Source organism: Pyrgilauda ruficollis, unplaced genomic scaffold, assembly GCF_017590135.1.
Source record: "Pyrgilauda ruficollis isolate IOZ18807 unplaced genomic scaffold, ASM1759013v1 scaffold64, whole genome shotgun sequence".
Classification (NCBI taxonomy): Eukaryota; Metazoa; Chordata; class Aves; order Passeriformes; family Passeridae; genus Pyrgilauda; species Pyrgilauda ruficollis.
The window spans coordinates 3,330,815-3,351,648 of record NW_024528155.1 but is presented as its reverse complement, the minus strand read 5'-3'; the positions used below and the strand labels follow the sequence as shown (position 1 = coordinate 3,351,648).

Genomic DNA, 20,834 nt, shown 5'->3' with positions numbered 1-20,834 from the left:
TAACTTCACAAATCCACAGTCCTGCAGCAGACATTTATTTCTGCCAATAGACTGAAATTCCATGAGCAGTTGAACATGAGCAAACTTATTATTGAGAGCACAAGGTTGTCTTCCAGCAGCTTCCTGAAAACCACTTACAACAGTCTTCTGGACTAGAAAACTGATCCTGGTGGGAGATCCAAATACTTCCTTAAACTTAGCATTAACCCATCCATTTGGGGAAGGGAAAACTTAAAATTAGGTTGCTATAAATACTGTAAAGTGTCATAAGAGGAAGTTCAATTATCTTAGGCTGGTCCCAAATTCATATTCTGAAAATGAAATTATGAAACCCCACGTTGTGGTATTTTTGGTGTTTTTTTTTTTTTTTTTTTTTTGTTTTTTTTTTTTTTTTTTTTTGTTGGGTTTTTGGGGTTTTTTTTTGGTTTTTTTTTTTTTTTTTTTCTTTTTTGGGTTTTTTTGTTTTGGGGTTTTTTTTTGGGGATTTTTGTTGTTTTATGGATTTTATTTAATTAGCCATTCTGTCAGTTGCTCTGAGGGAAAGCTCAGCAGCATAAGAAAGCAAGAGTCTTCTGTTAAAATGCAGCAGCTGTTTGTAAGGGCTTGTTGAAATCACCATGAAACTTGAACTGTATTGGAGGCAAGACTGTGAAACAAAATAGCCTGTAATGAGCAGCTGTGCCTGAGGAGTTCAGCTTCAGTGTTCTTAAACTGCCAGCTCCTTGCAGAGAGCTTTTTCCAGGCTCAAGAACAGATTCTCTTGATACAAGGGTCAGAGGAATTTTTAAAACTTTCTGGGTCAGAGAGCTCATTTATGTCTTGGTTTCTTGCTAACCCACCAGACGTTCAAGCACTGATAGCGTCCCTCTCACTGGGAAGGGACTGAAGGAACCAACCCAGTAACTATCAGGGAGACAACACTTGATCTATTTTTAAAAATCTAGGATTGCTTACAATGCAAGTTAAACCACCCTGTATTACATTCCCCTCTGCTACAGAGGACAGAGTCAAGAAATTCCCCAAATGTTGCTTTTCCCCAATCAGTTGAAAGCAGGCAACTATAAACTTTGCAAAAGGATTGCCAGGTTCTAAACATTTTTTTTCTTCCTGGTTGCTGCCACAATAGATTCACACAGAATCACAACACACATTACTTTTCAGGAGTTTTCAGATATGCGATTAATACAAATAGGGAATTTTTTACTCATTAACCATAATATTGGCTTTGTAGTACTGGCAAGTAATTCACTTTTACAAAAGAGTGTTCAAAAGCTAAACTGGAGGAATGACGAAAGGAGGTCAGAACTCCTTAATAAGACATTTGCAGAGACACAGTGCACCCAGATCTCAGGAGGACCCAGCCAAGAGCAGCTGCTTCACTCTGAACATTAGCTAGCTCATCTGAATGGCTTCTCTCTTCTGTAACTCCTGGCGCATGTAGAGCAAGTGGAGCTGCATAACTTATTTAAAAAAAAAAAAAAAAATATAAAGCCATCTATAGCCCAAGCAACAAATTTTTCTCAGAAAAAAAAAAACAAAAAACATGTGAGCATAAAAGAGCTGCACAAATTTTGCCATATTTGTAAAGGTGGGTTTAGCTGTGTTTGGGTAGGGCAAATGGGCAGTTTTGGGCCTAACCCCAGTTTGGTGTGTTCAAGAGGATGGCACTTAAAAGGAATATGAACAAACTGCTGTAGGTCCACACAGCCCCCATGACTCTAGCACTAATTCTTCCTCTACCCTTTTCCAGCTTGTAACTCAAAACTGCAGCTCACGATTGGAGTGGAAACACAGAAACACTTTGAGGGTTCTTAGCTCTCTCCCTGCAACTCTCATAAGCTCCCCAGCCTTTTTGTCCCTGCAGGCAGAAGGAGGGCACCCAACTAGGCCTGCAGAACTCCTCGAGGAAGAGGCTGCTCTGCTGTCTGTACCCATGCTGGCAGTCTCCCACCTGTCTTTTGTCACAAGACATGACAGGACAAGGGCTGGCTCACCAACATGGGAGCGGCATCTGCAACTGGGTGGGTTTACGGGAAGATGTCACTTAGACAGGTCTATCAGAATCCAACTTGTTTCACCACAGAACCCAAAGCTAAAAAAAATCACAACCAAATATTAACAGGTAGCACATTTGTAAAGGAAAAGAGGAATACTTTGTCTTGACAAGTTCAGGTCAAATCTGAGTGCATCTCTACAAACTCAGAGCAGTCAGTGTAGTACACTTCTAGACCCTGACTTTTCTACTTTCTTGGTCATTTTGGTACTACATGATGTCAAAAAGGAAGGGGAGGAGAGAGGAAACTAAAAGATGTTCCCAAGTTCACCCTTAGGAACTGTCAAAGTCCTTTCAGTATAACTTCAGAGGTGTTTTCTCCATTTACAAGATGTCTCATCTGAACAATTCATAGCATTTCACACTCAGTTCTCGCAATATTGCACTTTTCTGCCAATGTGGGTGTCTGAAACTCACATGGTATCAAACTGAGTTAATGTGATAGCGCAGCATTAGGGCCAAGGGAAAGTGTTGCCTCTTTCACATACCCCCCATAAAGCCTCCACCCCCATCACTGCAGCTGCTCTGCTTCATCCCTTTCTGTTGTTTGGTTTGCTAGAATAAGTAGCGCCAGAAGGAGGTATGAAAGGGAAGGTTTCAGGGGAAGACTGTGCGGCTGCCACATTAATTCTTGGAACTGGAGAACAGACTCAACAGGAATGGGGACAGGGAATCACAGATCTCCACTGGCAGCATGTTATACTGGGATCAAGGCAGTCAACCAAGACAAGGTTGAGTTTCAATTTCTAGTACATTCTGCAGTTACAGTTGTAATTTTCTTTTGAGAATGTAATTTCATAACATGTGATTGTTCTGCTTACTTCTAACTGAACATTTGAGAGAAATCAACTTTAATAGCCTGCCTGATACATTGCTATTTGCAGTGTTTTCCCGGTCCATAATCTAAAGTCCAGTTGGTGGAAAGATCATTATAAAAGAGAACCCATGAAATATCATATTAATAGTTCCATGAGCCTGGAGCTATTTAAATTTATAAATTAACTGAGACAAAGTATTTTTTTAAATGGTGTAGGATGCCAGGGCCCTGTGAGGAGGGGACACTGCAATCTTCCATGCTGCTTTTCAGGGTTTAGTTGCCTATGTCTATGGTTGGCTCTGCCACAGTGCAGTCTTGGATGAAATTCCTGTGTTAACACTTTTGTTGTGAGAAAGAGCTGCGTGATGACCCTTGGAGCACCCCTCACCCCTTGGCTCAGGAGATACCTTAAAGCTCAGGGTGTTGCTCCTTGGTCATTGCTTGAGCCATCGTGCAGATACACATTTCTCTCTGCCTGCCTTTGTCAGCAGCTGCTCCCTGACAGAGGCTGTCTGAAAAACAAAACAACTTTTGAACCAGAGGTATATCCAGTATTAGCATCACAAACTTATCTGGAGGATGCACTAGGCTACCCCTTCTGCCGTTGATTTTCTGCTTTTTTTCAGGGATGCCCACCCCAGAACATCCTGAGCAGCTGCTTTCCTGCCTCCCTGCCTGTTTTCTTTTGCAAGGCTAAGCCAGTGTGCCAGGGGCAGAAAGCAGAAAAGCCTGAAGAATTCCCTCAGAATTTGTTCATGTTTGTGTGGGGGTGGCAGGTGGGGAAATCCATGAAGAGCATATATATCTTCTCAGTCACCCTGTAAAACTGCATGCCAATCATCCTGTGCTGTCTGCGTGGGATCCCAGGGGTGCTAAAAAACAGAAATCAGGACATATTGGAGGATGTATAATTCACAAATTATATCTGCTTCAGGGAAGAGGTACTCCTTCTTATATATTTGTTCAGCTCTGCTGCACTGCAGCCCCTAGGCATCAAATTATTGTAATTTCAGTTCTGTTTTCAGAACATGTCAGAAATCTCTGGAAACACTCACTGAGAACTGCTTGCAATCATTCCAGCGAATTAAGTGCCCATTTGGGGACTTTCACTTCTGCTTCTGAGGTTTGTCTAGGAAGGAGGGTTAGGTTAATCTGGAGCATTTTCCAAGTGCTGTTGATTTGGATCAGGCATTTGCTGCTTTGCTGTTCAATTTCATATACCACAAGAAAAAAAATCAAATGTTATCTGGGACATGGGTTCTTTGCCCTTTTGTTGTGATATGAAGAAATAGGCTTTTTTGCTGAATAGGAGGAACAGAAAACCATCATTCCTTTTCTTTCACCCAACGGCTGTATTAAGATAGTGGCAGGTATTTATTTTAACAAACTCAAAAAAATCTTTAGAAATACAAAATATTAAATTACCAGTTGGTGAGAGTTTCTTAAGCAAGTTGCCATATATAATTTTAGCAAGTTAACTATGCAGAAAAGATTTTTGCCTAGAAAACATTTAGTTTTTTGCTTATTAAAGATGTGCACTGTATTTTACAAAACACAAATTTCTGCAATTTGCTGGCACATAAATGCAACTCTGAGCTGTCTCATCTTTCAAATTCAACCTTCTATTTTATTCTAATTTCCATGAGGAACAGAAACTTTTACCATGCAATTTTCAATTGCTAAATTTTCAAACAATGCAGCTCTTCATGTATAAACGTTGAGTTGCCCACACCCCACTCATGCTTGCATTCCAGAAGAAAACAGTTGTTAGGATTATACTTGTTTAATAGTACACGTTACAATCCAGTTCCATCATATATTTCAAATTTTTCACATGTTTTGGACAAGATTCTGTTTTCAAAATCTTATATATACAGACAGGAATCCAGCTGCCAGCAGCACTGGATTCTGCTGCTGTCACTACTGCACCTTAATCAGTGTTATTAAAAGCTGCCCTTAGGTTGATTGTTTCTATATTGCTCCCCACACCATCATATCCATTTTCCTTTAACAAAATCATGTCGTCTACTCTCATACCATACTCTGACCTGCCTTTTCAGTGAATTGCTCTGAAAGGTACCCACCACACTGCTGCAAAAATGAACCAAAACTGCCTTTCCTCACCACTGCCATCAACTCTTCCACATGCTGTATTGACCACGACTGGCTACTAGTTATTATTTTTCTTTGATAAGCATGAGTTACTCTGCAGGTGTTTTTTAAAGCATCTCAGCGATTACAGAGCAAGTGACTTTGGCTTTACTTCTGGCTCAAACATTTATAGCTAAAAAATTAGCTTCTTGAATGTGTTTCCAAGTAGTCATGAGGATTTTTTGAGACTGCACATCTGAGCCTCATAGAAATTCAGAAATTCAAGATCAGATCCTTCAAAAGAATTCCCCAAAAGGCCAAGACAGCAACCATAAAATTAGCATGATTTTAATATTGCTGAGCACATTTGTTACATAGTCTTCTCAAACTCATTCTGTGACTCTTTGTTACAATCTGAGGTTAATTGAGTGGCTGCAGAATTAAATCAAATACTATTTGTCTTCTGCATTAAAGCATTGCCTTTCCTCAGTTTAGCTAGTCCCAAAACATTCATATAAAGGCATAAATAACACCTAGAATTAAAAGTACTGATAAAGTTTATTCAACATGCAAATAAAGTGTAGTTGAATATAGCATGAAAAGTCTGAAGGAAACAAGCATTTAAGAATGACTTTTCCCTCCCTCAACTTATGCTTTTGAAAAAAGGACACAAATAAAAACCAGGGATTTTTTAAATTGCAGTTTTGATATTTTTAGTGTTTGTGTATTTTTGTTTGGTCTTGGTGTTGTTTTTTTCTTCAACTGCCACATGTAGAATGTGGTTGCAGAGAGCAAACTACTGGGGCGATACTGGGGCATTTTTCCGTAACTTTCTACAGATTCCATGGATAATGCATGAAGTAACTCTCAGAAGCACTGAGAGTCTATACTTCTGGTCAGAGATAGAACACACGTGGAAATACATGCCAAAAGGAGTCAGACACCTGTAAGCTTGTAGGGAAAGGATTTCTATGTGCAAATAAGGTAGACATATATATTTTTCCTTGAAGATATACCCTGTAACTTTGAAATCTGCCACAATCAATCTTCTTCCCCAGCAGGAAAAAAAAAAATAAAATAAAAAAGACCAAAAACAAAATAGAAAAAACAACAAATGAAAAAGAAAAACAAAACAAAAACCCAACTCAAACCCACTTTTTTCCATCCCTGTATATAGTTTCTGCTTGTTTTTTGGCATATGCACTACTCTTCTCCTTTGCTATTATTATTTACTATTGTTATTTCTATGAGAAACTACTATTGCCTTTTAGGAGCAAAATCCCCTAGGAGACAGGTAAAACCAAGCCCCATGCTAAGTTTCATCAATTTAACAGGGAACAGGCCCAAGACGTAGGTCCTTTTCATACACCTGTATATAAACATCTTCCTGGTCTGCACAGTCCAGTACAGATTCACCCCTTCCAGAGATTAGTCCTGATCTTTTCCAGTTCAGCTTCTAGTCTGTGCTGAAAAATTGTTTAGAATTGCTTACAGACCTCCCAGATGTTAAGATGTTAAAAACTGAGGTGACTTGTTATCCAAACATTTTACTTTTCCCATACTAGACTGTACAGATCCAGAGTTGGACTTAGAAGTTGTTACAAATTAGAGTGTTTGAGATCGCTTCAAAAATCATCAGTAAGGGCATGAGCAACCATCAGATTTTATATTTAAGTGACAAAGGACAACAAGATTGTAGGCAAGATTCACTCTACTACTTACAGGACAGCTCAGGCACAAGGGAAAGTGAGTAACAGAAAATCAAACAATATCCAGGCAATCAAACAGAAATCAACTGAGAACTATCTAGGGGGATGGGTGGGTGTTTTTAGGAGTCTAGGTGTGGTGTGGGTGTATACGTTTCAAAAGAGTGCAGGCAAGGATAAAAAGGAACACCGCTTAAAAGCTTAACACTCAAACTTAGCAGTACTTTAACTTAATTTATACCTTAAGCCTAGCAATTTAACATTTTAACTTAACAAACACCCAACTTAGCTTATAACTTAATTTATAGCTTAACAATCTAACAGAGGAATAACATTTAACAGCATTTAACCTAAGTTATAACCATAACTTCACTGTCAAACTTCACAACTTAACAGAAGGACACTCAGCAACACCTAGCTTGGCTTATAACTTATGTTTACCAATTTAGAAAAAGAACAACATTTAGCAGCACTTAAGTTTATAACTACAACTTAACCTTATTTACAGGCCCAACTTAGTTTGATATCTGAGGTACTTAAGCATCTAGGAAAGCAGAATTTCTCTCAGATTTGCTGTAGCATATGCACAGGGGCATGTGCGCAGACAGAGAGTGCAGGCAGGGTAACCTGTGAAAAATTCCTCTCAGAGGTCAGTAAAATTCTCACTTTGGAGGCTTTTGCATCTCCCAACAGGAGAAGGATCAGGCCTGGAGGAATGACGTATCGACCCAAGACATGTCATGTTTCAGCAATCGTGCAGGTCCAGAGAACCTGAGGGTTTGCTGTCTCTGAGAGTCCCACTCTGAGGGACGCTGCCGGTCACAGGCCACTGTGGTCCAGGAGTGCTCAAAGAGCCCCACCTTGGACTGCTGTTTATAGGGTCACGAGAGAGTGGGCTGCAGTCAGAACAATGTTTCGTTGCAGCCACAGTTTTGGTCGGCACTTTCTTTGAAAGTGTGAGCACAGGAACGTTATGGCATTCAGGCCAGAGGAATATTTTCCAAGGCTTGTCATAAGGAAAACAGGAGCTTGTTAGCAATTCCTGGGAACAGACCATGTTTCTGATAAACTTGGAAAGAGCTGAGCCCAGGTGCTGTTTTCAAGGCCTAACAAGAATTTCCCAGATCATGCTGCAGCCTGGAAAGGGGCAGGGAGCAAGAACCACTACAGGTGTATAAATGCTGACATAGATGAACTTAGCATTACAGGATATTTCCTGCTCACTACCTTCAGGCATATGAAAATTAACAAGTCTTTTCTGAGCCTGGGCTTCTGCTGTGCTTGAAGACTACATAGATTATGAGCTGAGCTTTCCACTCCACTCTGAAAGGTGTCTTTAGTATTACATGCTACGTTGCTTGCAGCTTACATAAAATGTGTAAGAGTAGCTCAAATACAAGGTATTTTTTACACTAAGGTTCAGCCATCATTGTAAAGACCAAACAGGTTATGTTAGGTTCAAGGATCACAGCAGGAAATCATCCTGTATCATCCTTTTAGATTAAGGGTTCCAAAGAGTTTTGCAGTCTTACATAATTCAGAGAGCATTAAAAAAAAAAAAAAAATAAAAAAATAATAATAATAAAAAAAAGAATAAAAGCAATGCATTCTTTAAAAACAAATTCACACTACTGCACTAGAGGCAGTTCATTTTATAACTCCATAAAAACAAAATTCCACCTGTTTTCTAAATACACGTCCCATTCACACAAGAATCAACAAGAATCAATACATTTTCTCTTTCCAGGTGGGATAGAATTAATTTGTGAACATTAGGTTTGAGTGAGACGATATAGATGAGATTCTGGTGGCATTGAATCCATGGATAGCAAAGGTATTTACATTGCAATGCTAGGAACACAGTGCCTTTAGCTCTTGAACTCCCAGTGCTGGACCAGAAGAAGTTACAACTATGAAGTGCGCAGTCCAGCTATGGTATAAACCATTCTGGGTTGATCACATTCTTGCAAAATGTCAATTTTGCATAAGCAGGCTTTGGGCTAGTTTTATCCTGACTAATAAATGTAAGACAAGGTTTTGCCTGTTCTGTTTTCTTTACCACATCATTTGACAAATCCTACAGAATTGTGGTCCCATGCCATGCCCAATTCAGATTTTCACCCATGAGTGACTTGAGTTTGTAGTGTGCCCATCCTGATTTATGACTGTGGAAGTAGCAGTCAAAAATGGAAGAGATGTTTATAAGGCAATGAACCTTACACTCATGAGTAAATTCTCTTCCATGTGTAGCACATGTAAATTTATTGGGAGATAAATAATTCTAACATTCTCAATAAATATCTCTCCACTGGTTTTTGGTTTTGTAATTGTACCGATTCTTATTTCTTGAGCCTTCTGCTTTAACATTAGTTAACACAAGATTGTTATTTATACTGAGGAGAAACTAACCACAGCTTTATGGCTTGGCACTGTTAAAGTCAATGTCTCAAATGCTGTCCCTCTCTGCCACAAGTGTTTAGATGCCTGCATTCAAGGTCACCCCTGCCATGGTGCAACCTTGAATGGAACTGCTGGGAAAACATAGTATTTTCCCAGAGAGAAAGAAGAGTGAGCTGTGCAATGACTTGGTGACCACCACTACCTTCCTAGTTTGGGAGCTGCCTGGCAGCTTAGGCAGACCCCGGCCGTCTTTGACCTGCTGGCTTGGCTCCTGGCTGTACCTGGAGCATCCTCCTCTGTGGTGGCCACAGATCCTTTGGCCATCCCTGATCACTCTGTCCAGACCTACACCACTCTCTCTGTTGGGATATGATGGGTCTGTATGTGGGCTGATGCAGGCATAGTCCTGCCAACCTTCTTAACACCCTCAACACTTGCTCCTAGCTCTTAGGAGTCTTAGCTCCCTGGTGAAATCCTAGACTTTTCAATCTCCTTTTTTACCCCAGAGTTAAACAGTGGTGCTCATTTTATTTCAGCTATTTTAAGCTTTGAGATTGTGTCCTTCTGTTGCTCTTTTTAATCTATGTTCCAGAAGTGTCAGGGGAGATTATCTCTTTTTATTAGAAGTTCTCAGTAAATTAGCATTTCCCACTACTTACAACAGTAGTAGTAGACTATGTAAAGTTAATTTTTTCTAGTTATGGAGACAACAAAATATTTTTGCATGAAAACTTTTTCCTCTCTAATTGGAAACTGACAGTCACCTAGAGACAAAAATAATTACATGGTTTCCAGTTAATTTTTTTCATAGAGAACATTGAATTTCTGGATTTTTCCTACAGCATACTGATTATTTATGACAGTTTTTAACCTCTCTGATGACAATTTGCCTTCGGATATTGTGACACTCAACATACTGTAAATTCAGATATCATGAAGGCAAATACTAATTTGAGTACCTGAATTGTCTGTTTTTCCAGTTCTGTAGGCTGAAAATGAGCACCATTCAAATCTCACAGCAAAATTCAGCTCTAAGTAGGTCTCTTCACTTATAAATGTTCATTTAGTGCTTCTAGAAATTTTCTCACAATGCTTAAACATTTTTTTTGCTGTTTTCCAATGTTTCATTATCAGCTCTTACAGGGTTACTCTTCTTTCCATGGCAAGTAAGTCACCAGTACCACTGATCTTTTCTTATAGAATAGTCAGTAGTCTCAGGACTGATCAGTACTTGAAAACCAAGCTAAGCACTGCAGAAAGTGATACTAACCAGCTTTTCCAAAGTGTTCAGTATAGAATTGATTGCACCTCTATGACTTCTATTCTGTTTTATATCACAGTTAACAACTCAATTGTGGAACAGTTCTGTGAGCCAACTTTTTTTGTTTTGTTTATTCAGTAAGTTATTAAAATTATTGTGCATCATTTGGGAGAAGTGGCTATGATACAGTTTAATTTTGATATTTCAATGAACATGAAATAAAGAAAATTATTTTTCCTATCTCTTCATTCAGGAAGGCAGGAGGCTAGGTGGATGATGCAGGACTCTCCAGAACAGAAGACAGTTTTTCTTTTTCTTTTATTTATCTTGTACCACATTATTATTTCTATACATAGCTGAATTTCCTTTAAAGCTCACTGTAAGGCACAGGTTAGGAAACAGCAGCACTGCAATTTAGGACTCATCACTTAAGTGCTGAAATTGTAGTGTTCACCCTCATTGCTCAACAGTCATAAAGGGATTGTAGGAAAATCTGAGAAATGCCATCTTGACCTTTGTGCATAACAATAAAATGAACATATCAGAAATATGCCAGCACCCAAAATGAAAACATATTCCTTTTCCCATTCACATCTTCAAAGATACAAGGGAAACACAGAAGGAGCTAGATGGTCCCACAGACCATGATGCTTATTTAAAAGGTATACCAATGCTTATCAACACCTACTCTTGTAAGCTTACAGGTCTTCAACACATTCAGATCTTTCTTGTGCAAGCTGTCTCTGCAGCCATGAGTTAAGATCTTGAAAACTGTTCCTGTGTGTTCCTTTGGCCATGCCTTTGCATTGCACACTTGCCTGAGAGGACTTGTATTAGCCATAGGGTGCAGCCAACTGGAGATGACAGTTCCTCAAGTTACAGCTGATTCCTAGTCACTTTTCTCTTTGCTCAGCTTCCCTTCTGCCCCATACACTTCCTATCCCTGACACTGTCTAGCTCAGTAACAGGCTAACTTAAATTTACTTCACTTTAAATTTACTGTTTCATAAGGCATATGTAATGAAAAATGTTTTTCCATGCCCTGACTGTGTCATCTGGTTTAACGGATTACTTTAAGGCCATACATCTATGCACATATAATTCTTTCCACCCTATCCATGCCACCGCTTTTTGTCATGGATTTCACAAATCTCAGAAAGAAGTTGTCTTGCTATTTAAAGTGCTCACATAGAGCCTAGCAGAGTTTTTCCACAGTTCTTGCAGCCCTTTTTTCCCATGTGAAGACTTAAACCCTTTCTTAGAGAGATGCATAGAAGCATCACCTTGATGACCTAGTGAGCCAATATTTCCTTTGCTTATGACACCAACCCACAAAACATCACAAGGTCCTATTATAAAACTCTGCAACTCTTACCTTGTCTACTAACACAGCAGTTCATATACTGATTCTATTCAATATCACATCTCATAGCTTTGTTATAAAATCCTTGTGTTGTTTTGCTCCTACCTGGAACTCCGGATCTGGGTTCATAAAGACTCTATGTCTTGACCAATGTGTAGGACAATACTGCAGAGGAACAGATTCCTGATGAAACAAAGCTATTCAAATTGATGGTATTACTGTAGAATAAGATTTTTTTTAAGGTTTTGTTTAAATCCATAAGCAATAGAAAATGCTCATGAATATCCATGAAGATCTTCAGGATATTTACTTTTGGCTACTTAAAAAGATTAAACTCTGAGAACATATAAACATTTAATAAAGGTAAATAAGCAAAATTACTGAGGTAAGAAGTCTTCACCACAAAGAAACAAGGAGTACAAAGGAAAATGGGACATAAAGGTATTTTATTTACTTTTTAAAAACAGTACGGCCTTCATTCTCACATAAAGACTACTGGAAATTCTAGAGACAGATTAATGAAGAAAATGTTCTGATGTTTGTCTCAAATTTTTTATGTCTTTAGTCAAAATCTATATCTGTAAAAACTGGAAAGGCAGAAAATATTAATTTCAAAATAGTAATGCTATTTCTAGATGGTTCTGGAAGACTTAACAGGCTGGAGCCCAAGAAACAGTGAAAGAAGAATAAGAAATTCCATAAATTAAAAAGACTACAGGCATGAAATTGTTTTCCTTGCTACTCATAATAAAAACAATTTTCTTGATAAGGTGCAGAGAAAAGATGTTGAAAAGCCAGGAGAACCTGAGCAGTTAAGCAGCTAAAAGATTTATTGTGTCAGCAGTAGTAAATTGCAAGTGCGTGCAAGCACAAGGCCATGGCTTATTATAAAAGCAGCACAGTTTCCATTTCTATACAGAGGAAAAGGAAGTCACAAATTCCAACTAAGCAGATTTACTATAGCTATATGTAAAACAGAGCATTTATTTCTAGGATATTCCCTTATAGGGAAATAGAGGCAAACTGGAGCAAATAAGAAAGAAAAGCAAAAGGAAAAGTTTAACAAAACATTTTGACAAAGTTGATCTAACAGTAAAATAAGAAAGAGCTGCTGATCCTGAAATATGTCTAATAAAGCATATTGTGAGATAGGGTGCAGGCTGCAGAGCCAGCCACACTGCTAAAAAACCCATATTTCTCTACCATTTTCCTTCCACCCTTTTTGAAAGAGTACTACAGTAACAAAACTCAGAAGCACCCAGGTTTCTGTTTTGCACTGTCATTTCCTTGGCAGCTGCTACAGCAATGCGTTCAGGAGTCTGAGCTCAGACAGGGAGGCAGAAAGAAGGAAACACTATCTGAACCCTTATCTTTCTTGTCTCACAGGTTAAGTCACATACTTAGGCCTGAGTCACCCGCTACCCTGCTCTCTCCTCCTCCATATCCTCTCTCGTTTATGCGTTTATCATTTATCTCCTCCTCCTCATAAATTTAGTTGCTGTCAGCATCTTTTTCATCATTTCAGTTTTCAACCTACTTCTCACCTTGCAGGCAGTCCTATGTATGAAACACTCGCACATGGCTAGCATCTTGCAACTCCTCCTTCTGCTCCCCTTGTTTACTAGAAAGGCTCAAGCTGCCCACAGAGGAGTTTGCTTCTCTCTGTACCTTCATGCCAGTTGTGAGCACTGTGAGCACAGCCAACAACTGAGCTCCTCCAGAGACTGCAGCCAGGCAGAGCTCGTGTCTGGAATGAGGGGAAACAAAAGCATCTAGCTGCTTGGAGTAGGGAAAGACTGGAAAGGAACATACAGAAAACGCAAGGAAGGTCTGACAGCTGCAGAGAGTGCAAGATTCAGGATGTTGTTTTGTTGTGCTGCTCCGAGGCTCCAGCACCTCTGCAAGGATGGCCCAAACCACAGCCTACATCTTACTAATGTCCTCTTCCTCAGGACATTAGTACTACTTCTACTATTAATTCTGAGAAACTGAGAGGACTGACTTCTGGCGCAAGGTGACCTATGGAAAAATTAGCATGCTTCTGTGTATCATTGACAGGCAGAAGTTTCCCTTCAAATATGAGGAGATTCCCATATTTATTATTTTTCTTTATATAATGAAGCATTACACCATAGGAATGACAATTGGTGGACTATCCCAAGTCATACAGCAGTAAAAGAGGAGTTTGTTATACTGTGCTTGGGATTTAAAATTAGGTTGCACAGAGCACTACTTAAGCACTACTGCTAAAAAGATTTGTACTACTAGGGTAATAAATTAAATTACTTCTAAAATCTTTTTCCTAAAGTTACTACTATCATTTGATCTGTTTTTTCAAGGACCTGGTCTTTGATGTGCTTAACAGGCCATACCATAAATTGGGAAAAATTTGAATAGGCTTAGGAAGCCTATTGCTACATAAGCAGTGTTCTGTTGCTGGTTTGATGTCACCAGGAAATTCAAAGAAATCCTTAATACAAGAGGAAGTCATTAGAGAAAAAGGCAACAGTCATTATATTTTGCATTCCAAGTACCATGAGAAAATGGCCAGAGGATCAATTTTTTTCTTTTTTTAAAATGTAACATCCTGAAGGAAGGAAGGAAGTGAATTTGAAGCTTTAGCTTTGTATGCTGGAAAGAGAATAAATAGTCCAGGACTAATTAAGCCCCAGGTAAAGCTGAGAGTAATGCCCCCAACATTTTTAAAGGAAATACTAAGAGAGAGATTGTTATCCTAGAAGTCAATGCCACATCAGCCTCAGAAAGACTCTCTGGAATACCCAACAAGACATGTCTGGCACTAAAATATTCCACATACATTTTCCACAGCAGACTAAATGCCATAAGGAATATTTCAGCTTTTTTTTTTTTTCTGAGGTAATTTCTGTTGGGAAAATAACTATGCCACTTCCATGCTGAAAACCTCTGTGATAGGAGCCTTTTAGCAATCTGCCATTAAAGCTTATCTTTGTACTTAACAGAAGTGCACAGCATATCTTCTTAATTTCCTCTTCAAGACAATGTCCCATCTACAACTATTTTTCTAAAGAAAACCCCAAAATCTTGTTTCTACTGCATTTAAGGACAATTTCTAGTACACAGCCGTAGCTACTTGCTAGGAAAGCATGAGCTCCACTGCCTGCCAGCTGAGCTCTGTCTCCTACAGTGACTTAGCAGAGCGAGGGGCACAGGCTGGCACTGCACAGCAATACGTGGCACTCGGACCACAGGCTCCATGCGCACAATCACAGTCCCTCAAAATATTCAGATGACTGTCTATGGAGATTGTTTACTGCTGATCCAGTATTCTATGCATTCAAATTGAAAACCCAAAGACCTCCAACATGTATTGCAATTACGAAGGATAGTTGTGCTCTTTTAGCAGGTCCAAGAACAAGGATGGGAGTCTTGAAAAGACTCAGTTATCAAACATCCTCTTTAAGGAATTTTTAATGCAAAAAACACTAAGCCTCTCCTATCCTTACAGTGCATAATATTTTGATTATTCTATCTACAATAGTAGGGTAAATAAGTAGGAAAAAGCAAAAAGTGTTTTATTCTCTATTAGGTCAAAGGAATGTATTTTTCAAAAATCTTCGTTCCCACATTTATTTTTGAAACAAGCCATAACCTCCTACTCAGACAACAGATTTAAAAATTAGGTATTTTTGTTCTTTTAAATTTAAAATAACAGGGGAATAAAAGGCATCTTTTTCTTAACTACTTTGTTCTCAGAAGTTATGACTGTAAATCAAGTTTCCATCTGTCAGACTTTTCCTGCTTAGATGCAAACAATAATTCAATATATCAAGAGAGCAGTTTTATAAAGATACTCCACATAAAGTTATTTTACCCACTGGAGACAAAAGAACAAAAATTTCCAGAATGTTTGAGACGTAGCTCGTTCAGACACTGAGAGCTGTGGAGCTGTGGAGGTTTTTTTTCAATCATATTTAACCAGGTGCTTCTAGAAATAAGCACATTCATTGACTGCAAGTACTAGAAGTTAAGAATTATTTTAAATAGACATAAGACAGATATGGTTCTGATTCTCAAATTTCATCACTTCCATAGGAAAGGAGAAATTATTTTTTTCTCCACAGTATCATAGTAGAGGCCTAAATGTGACATAACAGAAGTGTATTAGGTCATTTCCTCATCCAGAAGACTTTAGTGTGATACAGCTGTACAGAACAATTCTATATCTCTAGATGTAAAAACATGCTTTACACTTACAGTGGTAAAATAAAGGCCACTAATTATAATTTTTAGCCATGCATTCAAACAGAAGTGTGTTTGTACTTTGATAGGACTCTAGATATTCATGCATTGGTGAAAATTGCTGTCACAGGCTAATCCTTGCATTTGCCCCTGATTTATCCTCATAGATGTGGGATAAGGAATAAAGCAAAGTCTAGTCTCTGTGATTAGTTAGAGCTTACTCAGCATTGTTTTCACTCATGAGCAGCTGTTTCCTGGCCCTTTCTGCCTCTTCTGATTGCAAGCAATTACTTGAATACATAGGTGCTTGACTGTCATCCCTTCTACCCAGAAATATACTTGCCATTGAGACCACGGTGAGAGGTCTCAATATGTATATCTATGTCTATATCAATATATATATAAAAAGATATATATAGAGATAGATAGATAGATAGATAGATAGATAGATAGACAGATAGATAGACAGATAGATAGATAGACAGACAATTTAAGGTAAAGTAAGGTAAATAGGAGTAATTTTTTGGTACCCTATTTATCAGAATAGAGTACAACAGGTGATACATTTCTAATGATATGACACGTATTCAAAGTTTGTTAAGTGTTCATGTAGAAGCTGATGAGGATTGAATTGAATTAACTGATAAACAACCACTGGTCAAATACCACGAATAAATTCCAAGACTATTGTATTGTATATGTAAAAGATTAAATCAAACTGCACATTTTTTACTCAGAATTAATTTCTAAGCTAATTTCAGAACACTTTAACCACTAATTTATTGTAATTAAAAGAGAGGTTTTGAGACTGATCATATTACTTTATGCTCAGGAAATTTAAAAAACAATATTATGGATGATAACAAATTCAGTTCTAAAGAAAGATTGTCTGAAAACCTTCATAATAAATCTGTCTTTAAAAATCAAGAGATTTAAATTATTTAGTGCAGAAAAAGGCCAGCTGTCCTTCATTTGTCATTGAGAGGGGAGAAGAAACAAAGGATGAAGCAGATATTGACAAAGTCTTTTTTTCGAAGACTTTTTCTTTTGTTATTAAAAACTGCTATTTCAACTGAGCTGTGCACTTGATGAGAGGAAGTGCTTTAATGTATGTCTCTATCCTGCCAAGCCATAGCTGGCAGCAGAGAGGCACGGTGCTCCACTCTGCCGTGCCACTGAAATGCTGCAGCGTGAGCAGGTTGCACTCTCCTTGTTGAATGAGAAGGGAGAAAGAGCCTGCAGTCTGTGCTACACCATCCTGGATGGTGTTACTGAGTGGTTTCTATTGGACAGACATGGTCTGCTGGACGTTTTGCACTGCTTTGCTCTAATTCCCAAATGAGAACGGCTTCAAGGTATTTCATTAATAAATCCTATTCAAAATGTTATACTTGTGTCATGGGGATATAGCCTACTGTTCTTCACAGAACTACTGTTAATTTTGCTCTAAAAAGCTCAGTTCAGGGAAGTTAAAAAGACAGAGATTTCATATGTGAACTGTTTCTTTGAGGTAGCTAGGGTTCATAAGTGTTTCACTTGTTCACTGATGTTTTGCTTGCATTTTGGATACCCTAAATCTTACATCACTATTTTTCACAGTGATTTTTTCTGCTTGTAGTAACTTAATCTTTAATCTTTTTCCATTTCTTTCTCTTTTTCTCACCTGAGGGACCCTAATAAAGCCTTTGTATTACAAAACAAATCCATGTTTCTCTCCTTATGCACTTCAGTTAAGCCTTCCTTTGTTGGGGATACTAAAAACCCACTGCTGGTATCAGTGGGATTCCCAGCCTCCTCATGGAGGCTGTGCTGCCAAGACAGGGCAGGACTGCAGTAGTTGCAGCAAGCCAGACCTGAGCTAAAAGGGCGATATCATATCTGTGCTCTTTATTGAGCAGGGTACCAAAACCACACTAAAAATAAGCCAGATTTGGCAAAGATACGTATAATTTCATTTCTGTTAAAAAAAAAAAAAAAAAAGGAGTTCCCTTTGTGTTTAACAGCTACAAACACAGCAAACCATGTTCTATATATAGTCCAGGTTCTTAGGTGGCACGAGTGAACATTAGACACTTGTCAGAGTGTCAGAACTTGGCAGAACAATTTGTTGGTCTAACAGGATCTGAGCTCTGGTTCTATCACCAGTTAGCCTCTTTCTTAGGTGAGTATTGTGGAGGGGGAATCTGGTTCCTTATCCATTTTGGTCTCAAGCACATTATGACTGGAAAGGACAGATTTGACAGGGAATGGAACCTCTTTATATTATTAGGAAATTGTGCTTGACCTCACTTTGTGTCATCTTGGGCCTGGATGCCTCTGTTGCATTCCCACTGGAGTTTCGTAGTTTTTTGTAAGTGCTCAGGTATCATTTTAATTATTACTCTATAACCTCCTAAGAAGATACATGGAGGGACAGATTATCCATATATTTTAATCTTATAATTCACCATTTGATTCTGTCCAACTGATGCCAAACTGACTTCTGCCATTTTGTTTTTATATATATTTTTATATATATTTGTAGCTCTGTAGCCTATTATTGTATAACCACATATATTCATAGCTAGCATTTTACCAACTCTGTTAGACAGAAAGGCAAAACACATTCCTAAAGGCTCCAATACTACTCTTGCTTCCTCTGGGAACCAAGGTTAAAACAGCTTCTCGAGACACTTTTTCATAAACAAAGTTTACTAAAGGGAGAGTTTTGGAGAAGAGTTGAACCAAAGGGGAATAACCTCATCATCTGTGTCTCTAACTGGGGATTCTTGTCAGTTATGCTAACCTGCTAAACATGTAAAGTTGTGCCTGCTTTATGTTATGGTGTGCATCTTCGGCGCATTTTCGGTGTTGTATTTTGGTGTGTTGTGTACCATAAAGAAACCTTTATAAAGATAACTGCACTTTATCACCTAACTGTGTCTGTCTCCTGATTTTAGGACCAGGAAAAACCATCACAACCATGTTTACACTGAAACTACTTGTAGAAGTTTTGCAGTAAATCTAGCATTGTAATAAGAATTGTTAGATGCTATTACGTACTTTTCTGGACGTGACTAGTGAAAAGAAGTACAGATGAATAATTGTCTATAATTTTTATCAAAGATCAAATGGTAATAATGTTTCATTTTATCCAGAAATTATAAAGTGCAACACATTTATCCCCAGCATATTGTTGTGGTTTGGATTTTTTTTAATATAAGTATATAATAAAAAAGAGCACAGTAAATCTGCCTTATATATATATATATGTTCATTATTGTTCCAAAGGAATAATTCAGCTGAATCACAGCTGAGTCAAAGTACAACCATTAACTCTAAAAATACAAAGTTATTCAAGTAAGTTATATATAGGACAACCACTAATGAATTATAACCATCCAGGTTTTATAAAAGATAACACTTGAAAATAGTGAATTTATATTTACTAGCAAATTATAGAAATTACCATGGAACTGGGTAAAAGGTTTGCTTTAAAATGAAATTCTCTGTTTTTTTTAATGAAGAATTTAGAACTTTTGGTAATTCTCTATGCCCACTTTTTGTTTCACCAGTCAAGTATCACTGAGTAGGCTTCTGTGCAGCAGAACAGTCAGGATAATAACACCAAGACATACACAGCCTCTGCTATAATTCTGCTATGCATACTGTAGGTTGAGCTCTGCTCACTAATGTCAAACTTCTCCAATGAAACTTAAAAATCATTTTAGTGGAAAATTCCTACATTATGCAACATGCCTATCCACTTTGAAAATTGTTCTTATGCACTGGTACTTTTATTAGGTAATATTTAATTTGAACAGGAATATGACATAGGAGCTCAGCTGTGGGTTAGATCCCACCACACTCACCACTGATAACCATAGATGCAAAAAGAATCTGTGCCCCAAGGAATTTTCAAAATAAGGGTTTTTTTTCACTATTCTCATGGGCAAAGTTTTGTTTTTCTGCATCTGTTTATCAGAGAAATTTTTATCTTGCAAAAATGGACATAAAAATAGAACAGTATAGAGAAATATAATTCAAAAGTATTAGTTCAAATGAAAAAGGGTACGAGACATACAAGGGCCAGCTCATGATAGCTCATCACCTTCCATATGGAATGCAGTCCCAAGAAAAATGGTAGATCTTCAAAACCAAAAAAAATCCAGAATACTGGATAACAAACTGTGCAGAGCCAGGTACAGATGCAAAAGGTATTCTCTGGTTTTTTAGGTAACTTTCATCTCTGGAGTCTTGATTTTTCTATCTTCTATTTATAGAAAAACTTATGGTAATATTTATGGTAATTTCAATTCATCAGCAAAAATAGACAGTGCGCATAAGCCTGTAAATTCAAAGCCTTACTTTTACACACAGAAGGACTCCCATGGTCTCTTTCCAAAAGAAAGATGTTAATATTGTAGGAAAACTATAAATGCTTATACACCCTACAATTAAACAATGGCATCTAGAAGAATATGTACCAGCTCTAAGCTGTGTATAGTGATAAGTCACACAGATGATACATAGGTTAAAGAAAACTAAGAATTTCAGAGGCATAGCTTGAAGCTCAGAGACCCTATTCAAATGTCAGGGCATGATTGTGTCTTGGATCTGTCAGATAATATTTCTCACAGAAGTACAAAGAGAACAAGGATTCTTGGTCAAAACCTTTCTGTTGAGCTATGAAAGGTATTTAGAAATTAAAGGTTGTGCTTGTTTATTTTTGAAAAAAAAAAACAATACGACTATTTACTCATTAGTATTATATGTATGTTATCTTTGTCATTACTCTCAAAGGTTTTTCCCATAGGCATTTCATACAATAGACAGAAGTACCTTTATAAACCCTTGATTTTTCCCCAACTGAAGGCATCCAGAAATTCAGTAAAAGCAATGGACTGCTATTCCTGCACTTGTATGTGCAGAGTTAGGACTTC

General features: G+C 37.9%; 1 long non-coding RNA gene across 1 annotated transcript in view; it reads right to left on the bottom strand.

Moving 5' to 3' along the window:
• LOC121362569 overlaps positions 1-20,834 on the bottom strand; it is a 34,114-nt gene that overhangs the window by 3,781 nt on the left and 9,499 nt on the right. The window lies entirely within an intron of this gene.